Source organism: Cupressus sempervirens, chromosome 7, assembly GCF_028749045.1.
Source record: "Cupressus sempervirens isolate cs-2001-9-10 chromosome 7, ASM2874904v1, whole genome shotgun sequence".
Classification (NCBI taxonomy): Eukaryota; Viridiplantae; Streptophyta; class Pinopsida; order Cupressales; family Cupressaceae; genus Cupressus; species Cupressus sempervirens.
Window position 1 is genome coordinate 544,604,267 of NC_143124.1, and position 6,642 is coordinate 544,610,908.

Sequence of the window (6,642 nt, forward strand, 5' to 3'; positions counted from 1 at the left end):
TAACCACTATCAATTATCCATCTATCACTTTTTTTTACATATGAGTTTAATGCAGTTTTCTCATCTTCGTTAGAATCTTCTTTCATAGCAACATAGACAACTTCATCATCATTGCTTTTAGATTCATTGTCAATTTCTTCTTTAGCAATAAAACAAGATTTCTTAATTTGTTTGTCTTGCAGTCCTGGTTATCTCTTCTTCCTTTATATTTTCTTTCCTTATTTTCATCCTTGTTCTCCCTATCAGGACACCTAGCAACAATATGATCAACTTTGTTACATGAAAAACAAATAATAGGTAGTTTACCTTTGTATTTACCTCTTCCTCTTCCAAATATTTTTTTAATAAGGGCTTCAAATTCATCAAGCTTATCATCAAAACTATCACTATCACTCTTCACATGTTTTCCTTTCTTTTTCCTAAGAACTAGATGTGACTTAAAATCATATTTAATAGTGGAATGTGTATAGTTATCAAAGTTAGACATCTCAAAAGTAGTAAATCTGCCAATTACACCTTCCAAAGTCAAAGTGTTGACTGGAGTGCATCTTAGTTCTTGAATTGTAGACACTCTAATGGCATATATAAGAAGTAGAGCCCTCGATACCTTTCTTATTACTGTTTCATCTTTGATTTCTCCATTAACAACATCTTTGACTCTTTTTCAGTATTGCACTATATTCTCACCTTCAATCATTCTCATGTCATCAAATATACCTCTCAAACTCTTTTATTTGGATATTGAGAGATTGTCATCACCTTCATATATTGTTTTCAATTTGTCCCACATCTTCTTTGCACGATCACATTCTTTTAAGTCATCAAACTCAACATAGCTTAGTGTTGAGGCAATTTGCAACATTTCTTGATTGTGTTCTTGATTTTTCTTCAATTGATTAATTTTCAGAGGAGTAATTGTTATCTTCGCATACTAATTTTCTACAAAGTTGATATAACCATCACTGATACTAGATATGTGCAATCTCATCAAGGTAGAAAGTTCTCCTTATTCATCTTTGGTGCCTCTCTTTTGTGAGTCATGATATTTAGCTTGAAGTACCTTCAAAATTTTCTCTATAAGCACTCAGTACTAAAACCAATTGTTAGAAATATTTAGAATAACTGAGAGGGGGGTGAATTAGTCATTCAAGGTCCACAAGTACCATTTGAAAGATTAAACATCAAAACATTCACTATTCTTCTTATCCTATTATTACTTGATCTCTATAGTATTGATAAACAAAATGATTGTCTTAAACATAAAATACTTTTTTGAATGTAAACTTTATCAAATGAAAAACATAAAAAGAATTCAACACAAGTTTGACACTAGGATTTTACATGGAAACCCAATTTAGGAAAAACCACCAGCAACATGTAACCACTTTTTCAATCTTTTGAGATGAGCTCTGTTAGGAGCCACCCTTGCTAAAGGTTACAATGCACATTGTTAAATGTGACCCAATTAGAGGATTTAATCACCCTACTAGGAGTGGCCTTGTTAGAGGACTTTGATCATTCCATTTATAATATTACCTTGTTAAAGGATTTACATAGACTATTAAGTCCTTCAAATGATTGTTAGGTCAACTTCTATTAAAAGATTTCAATAAAAACTATTTACAATGATTAGAAAGAAAATAGTAGGGTTTTGATCTATATGATTACAACTCGCTTTGTAGGTTCATATCACTGTTCAGTTCATGTGTTTATTTACTGATAAGCTTCCCATTGTCGTCTTTGTTCTTCATTTGCTTGGTAACCCTTCAAGCAATCAATATTTTTCTTTCAACAAAACTTACACTATCTACTCATATTTACTTATCAATATCAACTACATCTTAATAAGTAATCTCCTTTCGCTTCACTCTGCACTCTTACACACTTGTGTTCACCCTTGTGCATCTCTAATCCACCTTTCTCTATGCACCTCTTCTTCTAAGCTTGGCTCTATACCTCTTTAAATAGGTAATTCTTGCTTTGCCATTTTTCATGATCACCATAGATCTTAGGGTTTATGATCTGGTTCATTGGGTTTATTGTATATGTTCATCTTCCTTCTTTTCTAGAATCTTCTCATCCATAAAATTAGATCATAGGTATGTACCTTATCCTCTCCTTGAATTTAATGATCTAACTCATCAATATTATCTTCAACACAGTTTACATATCCCAAGAAATCAACTAGGTCGGTTGGAAATCATGATTTCCTCAAATTCATTCAAAGCACTATTACTCAGAAATCATTAAGTTCTAACACTCGGTCATCACTTAATCACTCGGTCACTATAAAACTTATGGCACAACATCAACTATTTTTCTTGGTCAATACTAATGCTCGGTCAACTCTAGATTTTCTCAGCACTTATTGTGGCTTAGTTGAAACTAGCATCACTTAGTATTCCTTAATCTTTTACACTATTGCTCAGCTCAAATTTACATTTTTATATAAATAATCATTTTTTCTTATCAAAGTTTAACTAATCAAGTGTCCATTGCAGCTTCCTTTCCATAACTCAACCTTTCCTCTAGGTGCTCTTGTTATGATAAATTTCTCAAATCATCTTCATCAATCAAATAGATACGACATTTAGATTAGGTCACAATATGTCTTATCAGTAGATTTGACATCAATGTTAAAACAATAATCATCCCAAGTGTAAGTTTCCAATAGTTTTGAAAGTTCTAAGATAAATATGTTTTTAGGAATTGCAGAGAATTTGAGTATGATAAAAAAAACTCCACCAACTTCAATTGATAATTTTCTTAATTGAAATTAATTTATACCAGTTCCTTACTCTAATTGTGAAGAATAGATTCACTTCAATATGGTTTGAAGATTGTCAAAACTCTTCAGAGACAATATACACCAACCATCAATTGCCAGATAGAGAGCTTGAATACAAACCCTAGTTTATTTTATTTTAACTTCGATCTTTGAAGACCAATTGAATAAAAATACAAAGTTTATGAATTTTAACTTATCGAAGGAAAGTATTGAATTCAACCTATCAGTGGCAATATAAATCCAATAAGACAATCTATAAAAATTAAAGATGATTCCACACAATGCTTCTAGAGAAATAGATTATTTTATTAAATTCAAAAAATGGTACAATAGAGTAGTGGATGCTTGCAATATCCATTCAAAAATAGCTACATGGATAGCTCGATCATGTTCTCTACCCTAATTTATATATTATATTGTATAGTATTGTTTGTTATAATATGTTATCTTTTCATTTGGGACTTGGTACTACTCCTTAGAGTAAATAAAGAGGTGAAACAAATATTTACACCCTTTCAAAAATTGTTTTAACTTAAAATAATTGCAACTGCTCATTAATAGTTACGATGTTAAAAAAATCACAACTGCTCATTAATAGTTATGATGTTAATAAGTAAAGAGAATATTCACCATCCTCAGGGGAGAAGATAGTGAAATATGTAAAGTATGTCATTAATGTAGGCTCATTGACCCAATTGCTCTTCTCTTTCTACCAATATCTATACAATTACAACCATATCCTCCTCAAGCTTAAGTTCATGGAAATCACTTGCATAAGTGGTACAATTCTTCCTAAGATCCAATGTACCTTACATGTTGTTGATAATATCAAACTAGTCCTCTTCCTCGGTTAAAAGGTCAAGTTGTGTCACTATTTTAGGCTCTTGACCTACTGGGTGTTCCTAAATTGGTAACCCCATTGTTTACTTACAATCCAAATTTATGCATCTTAAATAAATTTATTAGAGATTAGACAATGAAATTTCTCTTGTAAATCCAACATGTGATGAGGTCCTTTAAATAAAAAAGTATCATTTAATAACTCACTAACTCAAAAGTTCCATCAATGACATTTCACACATGTTTGGTTGTGTATGTACAACATTTAAGTCATTTCCAATTAAAATTTTGTAAAATTTTCTTTATACTTATAAATATTTTTCTGACAATGGTCATTTCTCCTTTCCGCATGCTTATCTGGCTCCTTTTTCTAAAATTGTGATGATCATTAATTTGCACTAAAAACCCTTTTTTTCTTTTTTGAGGAATTGTTCAAACAAGGCTTTTGATTTTGTGAAAATTTCCATTTTGCATCATCCACATCACATGTTCCCCAATTTCTCTAAAATTGCAATTTCAATGGGTCACATCAACACCCTTTGCAAAATCCCAAAATCTTGCTACTTTGCATTATATCTTCTTCTCATTATCCAAAATCATGATTTTGTAAGGTTTATTGAGAGCTTAGTCTGAAATAGTGATTAATTGTAATTTTGGACTATGTTAAATACAATCGCCCACCCCCCTGTAATCTGATGAATTTTCTCTATCTTGCACAACCTTTGGATCATGCCTGCGAAATCTCAATTTTCATTGTTTTGCATGTCCTTCACACACCTTCAAAATAGAGAGAATCAATTATATTGTCAATTTTTTTAATCAAAATTTAAGGATTCCATCATGGGTTGTAGTCAAAGTGATCAAGGACCATATTGTTGCCAAGTTTTAGTCTTACCATTTTAAAGCTTTAGGTCATTGGTTAAAGTAAGTGTTTAGGTGATTTAGGCATGGTTGGGGTGTGATATTGTGTCCTCTTGATGGGAAGTAAGTGTTTTGCATTTTATTATCTATAATCATTCTCTAACATTCCATATCCCATGGATTCTGAGCTTTCGAGCTGATTTTCCCTTTGTGCGAAGTACATCAAGTGTGAATCTGACTGATAAAGCTTTGACAGTGAGTAATAAGCTGTGAATATGATTTTGTTTACACCTAAAAGCCTACAAAACTATGGATAGATGCTAGGGTGAGTCTCATTCGGATCTATGGAGATAAGGTTGAGTACTAATAGGGAATATGGGTCTATGGTTTTTTTTTTTGCTACATAGTCATGGAAATGAAGCCATTTTGTTTTGATTCTAATGTTGTGTGAACGTGAGTCAAATTTCAATACAAATGATCAAATAGTGTGAGAATAATGTTGAAAGAATTATCTGAAGGCTCATAACCAATAAGGCATGCTCGGGAGTTAACTACAAGGGCATCAGATTGAAGAATAAAATTGAATTTTTCTAAGCTTCAGTCTAGAAAATGTTGTTGAGAAAGGAGTTTTACACCCCAAGAAAATGAAAAAGGTCACTTATTAAGATGCTTTGAGAATAGAATGCCAAGTTATCTTAAGATACAAATATCCTTCAGATATTCTCGGATGATACTTCCAGAGAAGTAAGTGATGGAGAAAGTATTTTACTCTTCTTCCTCCTTTGGTTGTTGTTCTTTGTGTTTTCTTTTGTTGTGTTAACTCTTGCATGGTGGTTCAGAGAGCTGGGTGTTCTCTTGGCCCTAGTTTTCCCTGTCCTTCCTTGATCAGGTGGTATTAGAGCATGAGGTTCATCCTTGTGGAGATTGGATAGTGGAGAACCCTGATTTTGATTTGGGTGTAGGGTGGTAGATCTATGCATTTGACCTATAACTTGTAGAGGGTTACGATCTTGCAAGAACCTAATTTGTAAAGATGGTTCGTGGTAGAGGAAATGTTGATAATGTTATATTGGATCAATTGAGACAAATTGCAGCCTAATTTATTAGTATATCATATGACAATATTAATTAAAATAGCTAAAAAAACTAAAAAATAATGTATTATTTCCTATGTACAAATTAATGTATAAATAATGTCTTATAATTTTTGTTTTGTATATATTTTTTCTTATTATGCATGTGTATACTTTTTCTCAAATGTTGTTCTTAATAATATTGTGAATCATTGTTTTAAAACAACTATCTAAAATGATAAAAATGTACAAGTTATTTTGAACTAAATGAACCTATTATAAGGAAAAGTAGTGTTAAAAGAATTAGGCAGAAAGTAGAAGAATGAAGTGTGCAAGATAGTAAAAGGATTACTCCCCATGCTGTGATTCCTAATAAAAGGAAAATTGGTTTGTGAAAAAGCTAAGTGTTTCTCTCTCTCCTACACATGTTAATATTGTTAAGAATATCTACATTCTAGATTCTAAAGTGAAGTAAGGCACTTCCTATAACACTAAAGTATTTGTACTATTAAGTGATTCTTAATCATATCACTTTACTTTAAAAGTAAATTAAGAGCACTTTTAAGAACTTAATATTTTATGTGCAAATGAATGGAAAGTTTAAATATCCATTACTCATAGAATTAAATGAAAATTGGACCATTATAATTATTGTCCAAACTTAATTTCATTTATGTGGCACCAACATTCTAATTCCTAAAGCTATTTCTTCAGAATTGCATGTAATTGGTTTCTACAAGTATATCTAACAACTATTTATCAAAAACTACATCATGTGCAATCATAGTGAATGGCAATCAAAGCTGCTAGTTATGATAGATTAATTGGCTTAGAGAGTTATTTAAAAGAGCTTACACATACATCCTCCAAATTATACAATCTGGGTGATCTTCATAGGATACTTAATACTCAACCCATACATCTAATCACTTAGAAGCTTAAAGAGAGTAGATTGGTAGAAGTAGTTAGTTTTTCAATGGCAGTTCATGCACCTAAGTTAGTAAAGGAGTGCATAGAGAGATACAATCTAGAAAAGAAGCAGATTTTGTTTCTAGACCAGTCCATTCTCTTATCAATCAA